This window comes from Aquarana catesbeiana, linkage group LG09 (genome assembly GCF_042186555.1).
Source record: "Aquarana catesbeiana isolate 2022-GZ linkage group LG09, ASM4218655v1, whole genome shotgun sequence".
In the NCBI taxonomy this organism is placed as follows: Eukaryota; Metazoa; Chordata; class Amphibia; order Anura; family Ranidae; genus Aquarana; species Aquarana catesbeiana.
This window is the reverse complement of record NC_133332.1, coordinates 161277861-161297086: the sequence shown is the minus strand read 5'-3', so window position 1 is coordinate 161297086 and position 19226 is coordinate 161277861.

Here is a 19226-nt window from a genome sequence, read left to right as displayed (position 1 = left end):
CTGCCAGGCACCCGCGATCGATGACAGAGCGAGAACCGGGATCTCTGTGTGTCTCTCTCCTCTCCTATTCAGTCCCATCCCCCCTATAATTAGAAAACACCCAGGGACTACAGTTAACCCCTTGATCGCCCCCTGGTGTTAACCCCTTCCCTGCCAGTGACATTTATACAGGAATCAATGGCTATTTTTAGCTCTGATCGCTGTATAAATGTCCCAAAATAGTTTCAAAAGTGTCCCATCTGTCCGCCGCGATGTCGCAGTCCTGATAAAAATCTCAGATCGCCGCCATTACTAGTAAAAAAATTATTATTATAATTATTTTGTAGACGCTATAACTTTTGCGCAAACCAATCAATATACGCTTATTGCGATTTTTTTTTTTTTTTACCAAAAATATGTAGATGAATACATATCGTCTTAAACTGAAGAAAAAATTTGCTTTTGTTTTTTAAATTTTGGGATATTTATTATAGCAAAAACTACAAAATTGTGTTTTTTGCAAAACCGTTGCTCTGTTTTTGTTTATAGCGCAAAAAAGAAAAACCGTAGAGGTGATCAAATACCACCAAAAGAAAGCTCTATTTGTGGGGGGAAAAAGGACATCAATTTTGTTTGGGTGCAATGTTGTATAACCGCGAAATTGTCAGTTAAAATGACGCCGTGCCTAATTGCAAAAAATGTCTTGGTCAGGAGTTGGGCAAATCCTTCCAGGGCTGAAGTGGTTAAAAAACAAATTTCTTCATTAGTTTAGGGTAATATATATTCTTCTACATATTTTTGGTAAAAAAAAAAATCACAATAAGCGTATATGATTTGGTTTGCGCAAAAGTTATAGCATCTACAAACGATGGGAAAGATTTATCGCAATTTTTTTTATTATTATTATTTTTTTTACTAGTAATGGCAGTGATCTGCAATTTTTAGCGGTACCGCGACATTGCAGTGGACAGATCGGACACTTTAAAAAAAAAATTGGGACCATTGACATTTATACAGCGATCAGAGATATAAAAATGCACTGATTACTGTGTAAATGTCACTGGTATGGAAGGAGTTAACACTAGGGGGAGATCAAGGGGTAAAATGTGTTCCCTAGTTAGTGTTTCCAACTGTATGGGGATAGGACTGACTGGGGGAGGAGACATATCGTTGTTCCTACTTGTCTCACTTCTCCTTTCTCCTTTGGGTGACAAAATTCTTGCCGCTCAGATCCGTGCTCCTCCTGAGAAACCTTGTGACCACTGTTTTGTCCCTGAAAGTCTTTGCACCGCAGTGCTACAGACTTACCATTCTCCCAAGGCTGCTGGCCACCCTGGGAAGAATCAACTCATTTGGGCTATTTCCCAACCATTATGGTGGCCTAGTCTCCGTGCTGATGTAGCCGCCTTTGTAGCCACTTGTTCAGTGTGTGCTATGAGTAAGACACCACAACACCTTCTAATGGGCCTTTTACAACCCATACCCAATGGAGAGAGGCCTTGGACCCACCTGTCTATGGATTTTATTGTGGAGTTACCCAACTCAGTTATCCTTTTGGTGGTTGACTGGTTCTCGAAAATGTCACATTGCATTCCACTTAAAGCGGCGTTCCGCCGAAATTTTTTTTTTAAAAATCAGCAGCTACAAAATGATAGACACATATCAGGAATATGAAATGTTGTGGTAACATACACTTTATTAATGTTCAACTTTAGGGCTCCTTCCCATGGCTGATTACTTCCGTGTGCCCTGTGCAGGGGCGTGTTCTGCTGGCACAGGCATGCACAGGTGTTGTGTGCATCCCTATGCAAATAGATGACTATTGGGACACAGGGTTGCACCAACACAGCCGCTGTGTCCAAAGGTGACATTTTTGTGGTTTTGTGTCCCTGGACTCACCCTGTTTGAAGCCATACAAGGCATGGATGTCACATTGGGACACAGCAGCTGTTCCTGCCTTGCGTTGTGTCCCAATAGACATCTATGAGAATGCTGGAATGGGGATGCACGCAACACCTGTGAATCCCTGTGCTGGCAGAACGTGGACACTGCACAGCACAGGGAAGTCAGTCGTGTGAATGGGGCCTAATTGTTGAGCTATTTTCATCAGATGTGTACCAGAAAACAGCAATATATAAAACACATACATAAAAGTGACTGACTGAAGTATACATTCACTAAAAAACACATTGCATTTTCTTCTGCATTCCCTGAGGAGCACTAACTACAGACATGGGAATCACTCAGATAACTGACAACATAGCCAGCCATCACACGGCCCCCACACACCATTGTATTCCAGCATCTAACATACAATAAAACGACCAGAGGTTCGTCATTCAGAATCTTACACTAGAACAGCATGAAAACATAACACAAACAGGGCTCACCTTTCTCTCTTTTGCCCTTACTGTGCTACTTCCTCCGCCATCTTTGTTTAGGGCAACTTCTAAAAGATGTAACTTTGCCCACCTCGGAGCCTCTAAATCTATGTACCGATCCGGGTAGCTCTCACTAGGCACACAGTGACCCCCAAGACTGAAAGGACATAATATAATATGGACCGGTGTTCTGCCGAGAAAGTTCCCCTCGGCGGATAAGGACCCCCTGTACTGCGCAGGCGCAGCACTTGCGCAGTACGAGCCAGCGGAAATAGCCAAAGGCGAATAGTCAGTTTTACGATAAGTATATGTATATATATAGATCCCCCTCCCTCCCATCCCCCACCCCAACCCTTGTGCAATGCCTATGTTTCTCTTGATAGCTAGTTTAAATCCTAATTTTTTCTGCATAACTCCAGGATTTTTTAAACTCCTTCCAACACTTCCATTTGTCCACTTCTCTCTTTTCCTCTTTATTATAATGAATCTGCTCCATGGTATAGGTCTCTTCCACGGCATTTATCCAGTCCCACATCTCGGGGCTTTCTTTTCCCCACCAATTTTTAGGAATTAATCTTTTTGCTGCATTTAATAAGTGCGTGACCAGGGAAGCTCTGTATTGTTTCACATGCCCTTCTATGCCGTGGAAGAGAACTATCCATGGATCTTCTTTTACCTCTGTTTTAGTAATCTCTTTAATCGTTACTAAGATTTTTTTCCAGAATTTTTTGATAGTCGGACAGTTCCACCATAGGTGGGCCATTGTGCCCACTCCTCCACAATCCCGCCAGCAATCTGCCAATTTCCCTTCTTGGAATTTACAAGTCTTATCTGGTGTTGCGTACCACCTCGCCAAGCAATTATAATTCATCTCGGCTGTTTTTATATCTGCCGCTGAGCTGTGGGCTAGGTCTAACATTTTTCTAATAGTGCTTATATTTTTTTGTGTTCCCAATTCTTTTTCCCATTTTTTTGATGAATGTAGGTACCTCTGCTTCTTCTTCTTTCAATAACAATTTATATAACTTTGATATAGTATTTTTTGTGCTTTCTGAAGTACATAGTTTTTCTAGAGCCATCAGTTTTTCTCCTGATCTTATCGGTTGAGGTAGGTTCTTCACGAAGAGGTCTAATTGCATGTACCTCCATGCATCTATCACCCATGTGTCTGTGTTTTGTTTCAACTCTTGAAATGTGACTATTTTCCCTTTTTTTAATATCTCTCTAAGTTGTACTTTATCTTTTTTTATCCAATTCCCACCTATACTTATTTTCCCTGGTGCAAAATATTCATTCTCCTTTAATTCTATCAGAGGATAATTATAAACCTTATCCAATTGCTTATATACTACATCCCATGTCTTTAAGACTACCTTTGTCAAACAATGTGTATTCTCGTCTATCATTCTGTGATTCGGAGGGTTCCAAATAATAGATCCTAAACGTGTTTTACTATAACATTTTTCTGTTTACCCATCTTTTTTCTTGGTTATCCCTAGCCCATTCTATCGCTCTTGATAAAATTATTGCTTTGTGGTATTTTAGAATATCCGGAACCGCAAGACCCCCTTTATCTTTATCTTGTTTTAAGATCTTTAACGATATTCTTGATTTTTTATTTTTCCATATGATGTTAGATATTATTGATTTTAACTTTCTAATATATTCCTGTGGTAATTTAATTGGAAGCATTTGGAATTTGTACGTGATCTTTGGGAGGAGGATCATTTTTATAGCATTAATACGCCCCATCCAAGAAAGTGGTTTTATCTGAAGCTTTTTTCCCTCCCTCTTTATTTCATCCAATAGAGGGATATAGTTTTCTTATATATCTTCTCCGGGGAGTTAGCAAGCCTTATTCCCAGATACTTGATCTCTTTTTTCCAGCGGAATTGGAAATCCCTCTTCAGCTTTTCCTCCTCTACTTTGCTCACATTTATATTCAAAATTTCCGATTTCCCCATATTAATCTTAAAATTTGTTATTTCGCCATATTGTTTTAATATTTTAATCAATCTTGGCATTGTACTCCCGGGGTTACTTATGTAGAAGAGCACGTCGTCCGCAAATGCGGCCAACTTGTGTTCTTCTTCTCCCACCTTGAATCCCTCAATGTCGGGGTTGTTTCTAATTGTTGCAAGAAGAGGTTCTAGGGCCAGTACGAAGAGAAGGGGAGATAGGGGACATCCCTGTCTTGTCCCCCTCTTCATCTCAAAGGGTGTTGACAGGGTTCCGTTAATCTTAATAGCTGCCTTGGGTTTTCTGTATAATGTTTTAATCCGTCCTATCATCCTTGGACCCACTCCTATTGTTTCTAGAGTTTGAAACAGGAACCCCCAGTCTACCCTGTCGAATGCCTTTTCAGCATCACTTGACAAGAGCAGTCCTGGGGGTCCCTCCTCCCTTCTCTTCTGGATCAACAGTAGGGTTCTCACCCCATTGTCTCTTCCCTCTCTTCCTGTTATAAAACCCACTTGATCCGGGTGGACAACCGTATTCATTAGTTATTTCATCCTCGTAGCTAAGACCTTTGCGTATATTTTTGTGTCTACGTTTAGTAATGCTATCGGTCTATAGCTGGCGCATAGGGTCTCATCCTTAGCCTCTTTTGGAATCACGGTAATTGTGGCAAAAAGCGACTCACTACTTAATTCAAAATCTCTTCCCAACCCATTCATGTATTTACACATCTTAGGTACTAGTATGTCTTTAAATTTCTTGTAATAGTATATAGTGAACCCGTCCGGGCCTGGACTTTTCCCCTGTGCAGTGTCCGCTAATGCTCTAACTATCTCTTCTTCTGTAATTGGTTTCTCTAGGGACTCTCTGGAATTTTCCATAATCTTAGTTAACTTGGCTTGCTTTAAGAATTCATTTATCTTCCTGCTTTTAATTTTCTCACTTATCTGACCCCCGTTCATCTCCCCCGTATACAATTCACTATAGTAGTTTTTAAATATTTCACCTATCTCTTTAGTTTCATAAACCATCTTTCCTTGTTTAGTTTGTATCTTTCCTATAAAATTTAGGGCTTTTTTTTCCTAAGCATTCTGGCTAGATGTTTTCCCGACTTATTTCCCCACTGGTATCTTTCTTTAGCTATTTTATAGAGTTTTTCCTTTGTTTCTTGTTCCATCAGCTTTTTTAGTTCATCGCGTTTGTTTACCAGCGCTAAATATGTTGCTTGGTGGTGTCCTCTGTATTTTTTGTGTTCTTGTTCTAAATTAAATATTTCTGTTGTGAGGTTTCCCATTTTATTTTTCCTTTCTTTCTTTCTCCTTGCTCCTTCTTGTATTATTATTCCCCTTATATAGGCTTTATGTGCTTCCCATATCACCGACCCAGAGATATCCCCTGTTTCGTTTGTTGCAAAGTAGTGTTTTAGCTCTCTCTCTACCTTATTTGAGGTATCTTCATTTTGCAATAGATCTTCATTTATTCTCCATAGTGACTGTTGTCCCTGGGCCCTGGAAATCTGCATCTCCATCTCTATGGGGGCGAGATCTGATAGTGTAGTAATTCCTATTTTTGAACCTACTATCCTATCCAAAAGTCTATGGTCCACTAATATATAGTCGATCCTAGAATACGTCCGGTGCACAGGGGAGTAAAACGTGTAATCTCGTGTTTTACCATTCATAATTCTCCATATATCTACTAGTTGATTTTTATATATTTCCTGCTTTATCTTCCTCAGCTGACCGTTATTCGTCCCCTGTGCCCCGGACGTACTATCAACCTCTGGATCTAGACACATATTAAGATCTCCCATTACTACTAATCCCCCACTCCTGAAGTCCATTAATTTCTCCAATGTGTCCTTCAGGAATTTTGTTGGATTTTTATTTGGGGCGTATATATTCGCTAGGGTGCATTCTATTTCCCCGAGTGTTCCTTTAAGAAACAGGAATCTCCCTTCTGGATCCTGCATCATACCTCCTAATTTAAAATGTACCCCTTTTGCCAGCCCTATCGCCACTCCCCTTGCTCTTTTTGATATTGCGCCCCCATAATACCAATTCGGGAATTCTCTCGACCATAATCTAATATTTGAGTCATATGTCAAATGGGTCTCCTGTAGGGACACCACCTCTGCCCCATAAGTCTGTAGTTCCTTTAAGATTTTGTGTCTTTTCGAAGGTGAATTTAATCCCTTTACATTATAGGATAAAAATTTAAGTGTTGCCATTTTCCCTCTATTCCTACCTGCTTTTGTTCCTCTAGCCTATCTCGAGTTGCTCCTGTTTCTATCATAGCATTTGCACAATGTATCCCCCCTCCGTCCCTTTCCCCTTCCCCCCTCCTTCCGCGCCCCTCCCAATCCACCCCCCCTCCCCCCACTTGGCCCCATATGGGCCCCTAGTTCATTGGGTGCCTTGATACTCAAAGCCCTCCACGAATCTATTTTTCCTAAGGTGTGGTACCCAGTGTGCCCCTTCACCCTTTCCTCAGATTGAAGGTTGAGGAAGGGTGGGCCAGCCAACCTCTATTCTCGTGATCTGAATAACCTATATTTTAGTGTTCCCCCATTTACCCCCCCTCTACCCCCCCCCCCCCGCCAAGAACCCCGCCACCATAGAACGCTCATAATAGGTATCCCCCCAAAAAGAATTTTTAAGAACGCTTTAGTCCTCCCTTGTCCAGCCCAGCATATCTGGTATCTGCAAGTCTAGTTTTCTACAGAACCCTTCTAATTCTTCGGGGAAGCGCATTCTCACCGATCTCCCCTCCTTGTACCCTATCAAACAGGCTGGGAACCCCCAACTGTATCTAATGTTTTGCTGTCTCATCTTTTCTAGAAGGGGTTTAAGAAGTCTTCTTCTTGCCAGGGTATCTTGGGACAGATCAGCATACACCTGGAACTCAGCTCCTTCATATGTCAAGGGTGGTTTTCCTCTTAGTTTCTTCCAAATCTCCAGTTTATCTTCATAGAATCTGAATCTGATAACAATGTCCCGTGGTCTCTCTTCTGAGTTTCGCCGGTGTCCAACTCGATGTATTCTTTCTATTCTTAGGGGTTCCTCTCCCCTTTTATCTATAAGGGGGCCCAGCACCATTGAACTCATTTTCCTCAGATCTTCTCCCTCTTTTTCTGGGACTGATCGTAACCTTATATTCTGTCTTCTACTTCTGTTCTCCTGATCTTCCAGTTTATAAAGGTACTGCTTAAGCGTGCTGACTGCTGGTTTATCTTTTGGGGATTTGGGGGCGCCCCCTCTTGTCGTTTTAATTGTACTTTTACTCATCTTGTCCTTTTTTATCCCTCTTATCCGTTTACCCAGCCTTAATTCTTTGTTCTCCCTTAATTAGGGGGGAGCAGTGTCTCTGAATGGGAGGGGGGGACGGTTCAAAAATGGTGGGGGGCAGGGGGAGTGAAAGACACGTGAGCTGTTCCGGGATCTACCCCTATCCAGGGACTCCCCACTCATCAGTCCTGTTGTGCTGTGCAGTAATTAAATGTTTACAAACTGGTTATATTTTCAGGTGTTATACTTCTGATGGTTATTAGCTCTTCTAATCACGGTTCTTCCTCTTTCTTCCACCCCTCCCCCGACTCAGTTCTAATACAGATTCTAATACAGATTTTGACCATTTGTCCTTTAAGCGTATGTATATTCCTTCAGGGTCCACACATCAGTTCTCTGTACTGGCAATACTGATAATACTGGCAATCACATATACTCCTTTTATGTTTCACCGGGGCTTTAAAACAATCCCTTGTTCTTAATCACGTTATCTATTTTTTACCAATTTTCTCAGTATTACCCAGTTCGCCCAGTGATTTCAACATCCGTCCTTCCTCATATGACTGTATGAACTATTGAACACCTTTGTATATTGCGGTTATCCCTTAGGGTAGTCTTACATGTTACTCACCCTGCCCTGTGGCTGAGTTATCTCCACACAGAATTAAACATCACACTTTCCACAGTACCCTTGACTTCTGCCCTTCTGCGTTTTCCCTTTATTTACTGTTGATCCACACCGCTCTCATCCATCCATTTCTTACCCTCTCCACCCTTTGAAGTTCCTGTGTCCCAGGTGATCCCCTTAGACTCCTCCGGTGCACACGACTGAGGGTTGCTGTAGATAATAAGTCATCCAGCCGGCGGCCCGGGAGGCAGGGGGGGCGGGGGGGGCGGGGGGCAGGGGCTTACCGCTGCTTCACAGATCACTCACGGTTCACACTTTGCTTTACTGTTCCTGCCGCTCTCCGGTGTCCTAAGATGTTTCTCTTGAGGTGCGTTTTTCATCTGGCTGTCATTTCCTCCGCTGACATGCTGTGGCTCTCCTCTCGTTGCTGTTTCCGCCGGGAGTCGCCGGCGGCTTCACACAGCGTTCCTCGAGGCGGCGTCTCGCTGACACACTGGGACCCCTCCATCCGTGACGGACGCTACGTTCTCACGTCCTCACCTTCCATCCCTGTAAAGGCGAATACTTCTAAATCAGCTGTACACGGCGCCTGTAAGAGGGCCCCTCGCAGGCTCGCTTCGCTTGCCACGCTTCGGACACGGCCTCACTTCGCTCGCCACGCTTCAGGCACGGCCTCGCTTCGCTCGGCACTTTTTTATTCTACCTCTAGGGCCACTTGGATGGTGGGGCTTGAACCTGGACCCAGGGCGCAGGCGCCGTGTACAGCTGATTGAAGGTTTTCAGGTTCGGCTATTTTTGGTGGCTCCTTAGTTGTTCATACTGCGCAAGCGCTGCGTCTGTGCAGTACAGGGGGGTCCTTATCCGCCGGGGGAACTTTCTCAGTAAGACACCGGACGGCTCCTGCAAGTAAGGGCAGAACACTTTCTATTTGCAGCCAATCAATGACAGGCATACAATCAGCCAATCGCTACCCTCTTGTTGACAGCCAGCTTGTCTTCGAAGGAAAAGACAAGAGCTGCAATTGGCTGTTAGCAGATGCCGGCGTAGCAGACAGTAAATATGGTATCCCATGAAATTCGGGATCACTTGCCACTACTGCGCATGTGCCGATTTCAGACAAGAGGAACGGAGCGCAGAGCTACTGCCGACGAACACAGCTGAATTATATTAACTCCTCACATGCCGTGCATCATGAAGACACAACGAGACACCTGGCTCCATCTGGATGACAGCGGGGGGACACAGGCTGGTTCGGCTACACACAGTCTGGATGTCACATGGGGGTGGCAGTCTGGATGTCACATGGGGGTGGCAGTCTGTATGTCACATGGGGGGCAGTCTGAATTTCACATGGGGGGGCTGTCTGGATGTCACATGGGGGGCAGTCTGGATGTCACATGGGGGGGCAGTCTGGATGTCACATGGGGTGGCAGTCTGGATGTCACATGGGGGGGCAGTCTGGATGTCACATGGGGGGGCAGTCTGGATGTCACATGGGGGGGCAGTATGGATGTCAAATGGGGGCGGCAGTCTGGATGTCAAAGGGGAGGCTGCATGTCATAGGGGGCACACGGAGGTTGCCACAGGCTGGCTGCATGTCACAGGGGGCCACAGGCTACACTGGTTGCATGTCACAGGGGGCTACAGGCTACACTGGCTGGGTGTCACGGGGGGGCCACAGGCTGCAAGGCACAGGAGGCACACGATGGTTGCCACAGGCTGGCTGGATATCACAGGGGGCCACGGGCGGGCACAGGTTGCGCTGGCTGGATGTCACGGGGGGGGGGGGGCTGCAGGCTGCATGTCACAGGGGGAACACGATGGTTAGCACTGGCTGGATGTCACAGGGAGCCACAGGCAAAACAGACTGGATGTCACCGGGGCACACAATGGTTGGCACAGACTGGATGTCACCGGGGCACACAATGGTTGGCACAGGCTGGATGTCACAAGGGGCCACAGGCGGGCACAGGCTGCACTAGCTGGATGTCACAGGGGGGCACAACCTGCATGGCACAGAGGACACACGATGGTTGAATGGTTGGCACAGGCTGGCCGGATGTCACAGGGAGGCACAGGCGGCCTGCATTATAAGAGGGGTGATTCCTATTTTCACGGCCTGCATTATTAGAGGGGGGATTCCTATTTTCACAGCCTACATTATTAGAGGGGGGGGATTCCTCTTTTCACGGCCTGCATTATTAGAGGGGGGAATTCCAATTTTCACGGCCTGCATTATTAGGGGGGGATACCTATTTTCATGGCCTGTATTACTAGGGGGGTGATACCTATTTTCACGGCCTGCATTATTAGAGGGGGGATACCTATTTTCACGGCCTGCAGTATTTGGAGGGGGGATACCTATTTTCACGGCCTGCATTATAAGAGGGGGTGATACCTATTTTCATGGCCTGTATTACTAGAGGGGTGATACCTATTTTCACGGCCTGCATTATAAGAGCGGGGATGCCTATTTTCACGGCCTGCATTATTGGGGGGGGTGATACCTATTTTCATGGCATGTATTACTAGAGGAGGGATTCCTATTTTCACGGCCTGCATTACTAGAGGGGGGTACCTATTTTCACAGCCTGCATTACTAGAGGGGGATTCCTATTTTCACGGCCTGTATTACTAGAGGATGATACCTATTTTCACGGGCTGCATTCTAAGAGGGAGATTCCTATTTTTACGGCCTGCATTATTAGAGAGGGATTCCTATTTTCATGGCCTGCATTATTAAAGGGGGGGGGGGATTCCTCTTTTCACGGCCTGCATTATTAGAGGGGGGGATTCCTATTTTCACGGCCTGTATTATTAGAGGGGTGATACCTATTTTCACGGCCTGCATTATTAGAAGGGGATACCTATTTTCACGGCCTGCATTATTAGAGGGGGGATTCCTATTTTCACGGCCTGCATTATTAGGGGGGGGGGGATTCCTCTTTTCACGGCCTGCAGTATTTGGAGGGGGGGGATACCTATTTTCACGGCCTGCATTATAAGAGGGGGTGATACCTATTTTCATGGCCTGTATTACTAGAGGGGTGATACCTATTTTCACGGCCTGCATTATAAGAGGGGGGGGTGCCTATTTTCACGGCCTGCATTATTAGAGGGGGGGTGATACCTATTTCTTTCTCGTACATCACGGGACACAGAGCCTCAGTAATTACTGATGGGTTATATAGGGTATCACTAGGTGATTGGACACTGGCACACCCTAAACAGCAAGTTCAACCCCCTATATAATCCCTCCCCTTACAGGGATACCTCAGTTTTTTCGCCAGTGTCTTAGGTGTTGGTCACGTGTAAAGATGTGCTGTGCTGAGCTCCAAAGGGAATAACCTATATCCTATACTGGGGCAAGCCAGGCAAACCGGATCCATTTGAAGGTGTCTTTTCTAGGCCGAATTGGATGGTACCCAGGCCTCGTGTCCGAAGAAACAAAGTTTTACCTGTAACGCTTCTCTTTTTAGAGAGCTGGACCCCGCATTTCAGAATTTGGTTTTTCTAGCCTTATTCTTGGCCGGGTGCTTTACAGGCCCAGAACTGCGGATCCCCCTATCCATAGGGGGCCCCAGTCTCTGAAGGTTTTCCAAATGGAGCCAACCGTGAGAGGTGAAGATTGGGTCTGTATAACAGAACCCTGCAGCTGGATGGTAAGGGAGATTCCACAGAATTTTTTAATGCTAGTAGGTTTCTCCCTTAAGTAAATGTATGCTATGCCTATTGTTGCCACCGGGGGCTGCTAAGAGCACATACCTTCACATGCTTGATTGTCTGTCTCAGTGTTCACGCTGCACAACTCCTCCAGCCGAGCTCCAGGTAGGATGGGATGGGGGGGCTCTTCCTCAAGGATATTCTCCCCAAGATTGGGGGGGGCCGCGGTGTTCTGAAAGGCGGTAGTAGACCGCACTGCCGCCACCGCAGCCATTACTATTTGGCAGACCCCATCACCTGCCGGCCTCTCTTCTTCCTCCTCCACCCCAGCCTCCCCTCCACGCTTGTCCCGGAGGGTCGGCACGCGCGGGAAAGCGCACGTTTTTTGAAAAAAACAAGGAGGGGGGCAGGGGGGTGGTCAGAGGAGGGGGTGCGGCGCGTTAGCGAGACATCCGGCGTGCTTACACGCCCACATCGCCGGCTGCACAGGCTATAAGAAGCACACTTTTTCAGGTGCACACAGCCTATGGAGGGACACAGAGCTGACGGTCGCATGTAAGGTGGGACACAGGCATTCTCCTAGGCAGCATTTACTTAGAAACATTTGACCGGGCATTGGTAGCAGCGGCAGTTGCTGTACTACATCGCTCAGCAGTCAGTTTTATTTGTGTGATACCTCCACCTTGTTTGCTTTGCACTATGGGTAGAAGAGGTACAATTACCCCAAAAACCAGAGGCACTAGGGGATCTCCCTCAGGCTCTGAGGACCCCCCTTCTGCAGCGCCTTCCCCCCCTGAAGGATCTGGGATGGCCGGGCAGGGAGAGCCGTTGGGGTCGGGGGCTGCATCTGCTTCTGGCACTTCAGCCCCTGTATATATTACGCAGGAGGTTTTTTTCCTCAACCATTAATGGAGTAGAGGAAAGATTAATGGCCTTAATCGCATCTTCACTCAGTGGAAGAAAACGCACTAGGTCTTCCTCTATTATCCAGGACCCTCAGGCAGAGGAGCTCTGGGAAAAAGGAGAAGAATCCCTTTCAGAGGATCAGGTTGGGACTGATGATTCCTCCTCTGAGGAATCAAGTGGAGAAGGGCTCTCTTCAGCTTCTCAGGATGAGAAGGTCTTAGTACAGATCCTTGCTGGATTGGTCCGCTCCACATTTAAATTACCCGTATCTGAGTCAGTTAAAGAACCCTCTTCTTCTTTGGGTTCACTGAAGCCTCCTCAAACAACACATGCTTTTCCTGTTCATAATTTACTAGAAAAGCTCATTTATTCTGAGTGGGATCACCCAGATAAACGTTTTTTTTCCGCCTAAAAAGTTTTCAACACTTTATCCTATGAAAGAAAAGTTTATGAAGATGTGGGGGATACCGGCTGTTGATGCCACCATTTCCTTCGTAAATAAGAGTCTGACTTGTCCTGTAGACAATGCTCATATGCTCAGGGATCCTGTTGATTAAAAAAAAAATGGAATCCCTGTTGAAAGATATTTTCTCCTTAGCAGGTTCAGTAGCTCAACCTGCAGTGGCAGCGATCGGAGTCTGTCAATACTTAAGAGACCATGTTAAGCAGGTCCTCAAAGTTCTACCTGAACAGCAGGCCCAGGTGTTGGCTAACCTTCCAGCGGCCTTATGTTTTGCTGTTGACGCCATCAGAGATTCTGTCATCCAAACCTCTTGTCTTTCACTTGGGTTGGTGCATATGCGTAGAATCTTATGGTTGAAAAATTGGTCAGCCGAAGCACCATGTAAGAAGCTTCTGGCTGGATTTCCATTTCGTGGTGCAAGGCTGTTTGGAGAGGATTTGGACAATTATATCCAAAAGATCTCTAGTGGGAAAAGCACTCTCTTACCTGTTAAAAAAAGGAGTAAGCATCCCTCTTTCAAACGGGCTCTTTCCCCAGTGCCAGGAGCATCAGCCTCCTCCGTCAGGGTCTAAAAATACATTTCAGAGTCGACCCCAGAGACAAAAGAAGTCCTGGGGGAAGAAGCCTACTAGGCGAGAAGCTAAAGCCTCCTTATGAAGGAGCGCTCCTGTTCGCTCAGGTGGGGGGAAGACTGCTACGGTTCTCAAAGCTCTGGCAGGAGGATTTCCAGGACAGATGGGTAATCTCCACGGTAACTCTAGGTTACAAACTAGGAGTTTCAAGAATTCCCCTCTCCTCGTTTCCTCAGATCAAATGTCCCCAGAGATCCAGAGAAAAAGCAGTCGCTCCTTCTAGCATTAGAGCGACTATTGTCGCAAAAAGTAATCGTGGTGATTCCCATGAAAGAACAAGGATTGGGGTTTTATTCCAACCTTTTTACGGTTCAAAAACCAAATGGAGATGTCAGACCCATCCTGGATCTAAAGGATCTAAATCGATTCCTAAGGATTCAATCCTTTCGCATGGAGTCAATCCGGTCAGTAGTCTCCATCCTACAGGGAGGAGAATTTCTGGCATCAATAGACATCAGAGATGCGTATCTGCATGTACCCATTTTTCCTGCTCTTCAAATGTACTTGCGCTTCGAAATAGAAGGACGCCATTTTCAGTTTGTGGTCCTGCCTTTCAGGCTAGCCACTGCACCTCGAGTGTTTACAAAGATCTTGGCTCCTCCTCTGGCCAGATTAAGGGCTCAGGGTATGATGCCGCGTACACACGGTCGGACTTTCTATCCTACTTGGTCCGGCACACTTTCCGACGGACTTTGTCCGCCAGGTGCGCCGGACTTTAAAACGGACGGACTTGCCCACACATGACCGGACTTTCCGGCGGGCTAAGTCCGCCCGTCTTTCCGACGGACTTTCGCCGGAGTTACGGCGGACTTTCAGAATGAACGGACTTGCCCACACACGGACAAGTCCGTTCATTTTGAACGTGACTCAGGTGCGACGGGACTAGAAAAGGATGTCAATCTTGCCGCTTTTATCGGCGAGATTGACACCTTGCGAGCCCCGTCGCGGGGTATACCAGGCCCTTAGGTCTGGTATGGATTATAAAGGGAACCCCGTACGCCGAAAAAACGGCGTGGGGTCCCCCCTAAAATCCATACCAGACCCCGATCCGAGCACGCAGCCTGGCCGGTCAGGAAAGGGGGTGGGGACGAGCGAGCGCCCCCCCCCCTCCTGAACCGTACCAGGCCGCATGCCCTCAACATGGGGGGTAGGTGCTTTGGGGGAGGGGGGCGCCCTGCGGGGCCCCCCACCCCAAAGCACCTTGTCCCCATGTTGATGAGGACAAGGGCCTCTTCCCGACAACCCTGGCCGTTGGTTGTCGGGGTCTGCGGGCGGGGGCTTATCGGAATCTGGGAGCCCCTTTAATAAGGGGGCCCCCAGATCCCGGCCCCCCACCCTATGTGAATGAGTATGGGGTACATGGTACCCCTACCCATTCACCTAGGGAAAAAGTGTAAGTAATAAAACACACTACACAGGTTTTTAAAATATTTTATTAAACAGCTCCGGGGGGGATCTTCCTCCGGCTTCGGGGGTCCCTCCGCTTCATCTTCTCCCGGCGTCCGGTTGGTTCTTCTCCCGGTGTTCCAGTTCTTCGGCCGGCTCCTCTGCTGTCTTCAGGTAGCTCTCTTGCCAGCAGAGGTCCGGACTCCTGGGCTTCTGGGCTTCTGGGCTTCTTCTCTTCTCTTCTCCAGATGTTGACACGACGCTCTCTCCGGCTGGACTGCTCTCCGAGGGCTGCGTTGTGACTTATATAGGCGGAGACCCCGCCCCCTCTTATATAGGCGGAGACCCCGCCCCCTTTTGATGTCACAGTCCCTGGGCATGCTGGGACTGTGACGTTTTAGGGGGCGTGGTCACTGGGTGATGTTGACCACGCCCCCTAAAACGTCACAGTCCCAGCATGCCCAGGGACTGTGACATCAAAAGGGGGCGGGGTCTCCGCCTATATAAGTCACAACGCAGCCCTCGGAGAGCAGTCCAGCCGGAGAGAGCGTCGTGTCAACATCTGGAGAAGAGAAGAGAAGAAGCCCAGAAGCCCAGAAGTCCGGACCTCTGCTGGCAAGAGAGCTACCTGAAGACAGCAGAGGAGCCGGCCGAAGAACTGGAACACCGGGAGAAGAACCAACCGGACGCCGGGAGAAGATGAAGCGGAGGGACCCCCGAAGCCGGAAGAAGACCCCCGAAGCCGGAGGAAGATCCCCCCCCGGAGCTGTTTAATAAAATATTTTAAAAACCTGTGTAGTGTGTTTTATTACTTACACTTTTTCCCTAGGTGAATGGGTAGGGGTACCATGTACCCCATACTCATTCACATAGGGTGGGGGGCCGGGATCTGGGGGCCCCCTTATTAAAGGGGGCTCCCAGATTCCGATAAGCCCCCCGCCCGCAGACCCCGACAACCAACGGCTAGGGTTGTCGGGAAGAGGCCCTTGTCCTCATCAACATGGGGACAAGGTGCTTTGGGGTGGGGGGGGCCCCGCGGGCGCCCCCCTCCCCCAAAGCACCCACCCCCCATGTTGAGGGCATGCGGCCTGGTACGGTTTAGGAGGGGGGGGGCACTCGCTCGTCCCCACCCCCTTTCCTGACCGGCCAGGCTGCGTGCTCGGATCGGGGTCTGGTATGGATTTTAGGGGGGACCCCACGCCGTTTTTTCGGCGTAGGGGCTTCCCTTTATAATCCATACCAGACCTAAGGGCCTGGTATGCCCCGCGCTCGCCGCAATAGGAAAATGTGTTTTTCCTATTGCAGCGAGCGCAAGATGCAATACCCTGCCCTCGTGTCGCATCTGGTCCGTCGGACCAGCATACACACCAGCGGGCTTTCCGTCGGACCAGCACACACACGAGCGGACTTTCCGCCCGAAACTGAGTCCGGCGGAAAGATTTAGAACTTTCTTCAAATCTAGGTCCGGCGGGCTTTTGGGAAAAAGTCCGCCGGAAAAGTCCGCTGGCGCCTACACACAGGCGGATTGTCCGGCACACTCTGGTCCGCCGGACCAAGTATGCCGGAAAGTCCGACCGTGTGTACGCGGCATAACTGTCATAGCATACCTAGACGACCTGCTCTTGATAGACTGGTCGATAGCCTGTCTGAGCAGGAACTTGATGACCACAGTCAACTACCTGGAACACCTAGGTTGGATTCTCAACCTAGAAAAGTCTTTCTTAAAACCAGTAAGAAGACTAGAGTATTTGGGCCTGGTCATAGATACAAGCCAAGAGAAAGTATTTTTACCTCAGGCAAAGATCAGTGCCTTAAGAGAGCTGATTCGGGTAGTCAGGACCAAAAAGGGTCCTTCTGTCCGTCTTTGTATGAGGCTGCTGGGAAAGATGGTGGCTTCATTCGAAGCAGTTCCCTATGCTCAGTTTCATTGAAGACTGCTGCAACACAGTATCCTGTCTGCCTGGAACAAGAAGGTTCAGGCATTAGAATTTCCGATGCACCTGTCTCGTGCAGTGCGTCAGAGCCTCAGTTGGTGGTTAATACCCGAAAGCCTGCAGAAAGGGAGATCCTTTTTACCGGTTACCTGGACGGTGGTAACAACGGATGCCAGTCTTTCGGGTTGGGGAGCAGTTCTGGAACAGTCTGCGTCCAAGGGGAATGGTCCAAAATCGAGAGGACCTTACCCATCAACATTCTGGAGATCCGTGCGGCATATCTAGCCCTAAAGGTCTGGACTCTCAGGCTACAGGGTTGCCCTGTCAGGATCCAGTCCGACAATGCCACAGCAGTGGCTTATATCAATCATCAAGGAGGCACCAGGAGTCGGGCAGCTCAGAGAGAAGTGAACCAGATTTTAGTCTGGGCAGAAAAGCATGTGCCATGCATATCGGCAGTTTTCATTCCGGGGATAGAGAACTGGCAGGCGGACTATTTGAGTCGCCAGCGGTTGGTTCCAGGGGAATGGTCTCTTCACCCCGACGTCTTTTGGGCCATATGCCAAAGATGGGGGGTTCCAGATGTAAATAAACAAAAACACCAAGCGCAATAATGTTCTAGCGTGACATATTGGCACTATTTATCTATTTATACTCATCAATTGTATATATATTGCACCTTTTTAAGCATATCATTTATTTATGTTTTATTATGGAGGATTCAACACTTATCACAGGGAATATATCTAATGTATTTATTTATTGGCACTAATTTGGATTGATTACTATTTGCAAACGCATTTTTAGTATATCTATACACAATTGTTGCTTAGTTTACTTTGGAGATATCGCACCACTTCCAGTGGATTTGTATAACTGGAGGAACACAGTTTTTAAATATTTGCGATTTTTTCATATATTTGCGATTTTATATATATGCGATTTTTTAGCGATTTGGTAGCAATTTTTTTCACATTGGTTTTTTAGCACAAAAAATTATTTTCTCACATTGATTGAACTTTGTATCAGAGCGCATCAATCTATGTTATATGTTTAATAATTTATTTATTTATTGGCACTAATTTGGATTGATTACTATTTGCAAACGCATTTTTAGTATATCTACACACAATTGTTGCTTAGTTTACTTTGGAGATATCGCACCACTTCCAGTGGATTTGTATAACTGGAGGAACACAGTTTTTAAATATTTGCGATTTTTTCATATATTTGCGATTTTAAATATATGCGATTTTTTTAGCGATTTGGTAGTAATTTTTTTTCACTTTTTTTTAGCACAAAAAATTATTTTCTCACATTGATTGAACTTTGTATCAGAGCGCATCAATCTATGTTATAGGGTTCCAGATGTAGCTCTCTTTGCATCCAGATTCAACAAAAAGATCGACAAGTTTGTGGCAAGAACAAAGGATCCTCTTGCATGCGGGACAGATGCGTTGGTGATTCCGTGGCATTGGTTCTCGCTGATTTATGCATTTCCTCCTATTCTGCTACTGCCACGACTCCTTCGCAGGATCAGGCAGGAAAAGAAGTCGGTACTTCTGGTGGCCCCAGCTTGGCCCAGGAGAGCCTGGTATGCAGAAATAGTAAGGATGACAGTAGGATCCCCGTGGACCCTACCGTCACGTCCAGACCTGTTATCTCAGGGTCCAGTGTTCCATCCTGCCCTACAAACGCTAAATTTGACGTTTGGCTATTGAAACTCACGTTCCGAAGAGTCGTGGGCTTTCAGGTTCTGTGATCTCTACCTTAATCAATGCAAGGAAGCCAGCTTCCAGAGTGATTTATCATAGAGTCTGGAAAGCTTATGTATCCTGGTGTGAATCCAGGGGTTGGCATCCCAGAAAATATGTAATGGGTAGAATTCTTGACTTTCTACAAATGGGATTAGAAATGAAGCTGGCCTTGAGTACCATCAAGGGCCAGGTCTCGGCCTTATCAGTATTATTTCAACGGCCACTTGCTTCACATTCTTTGGTGTGAAACT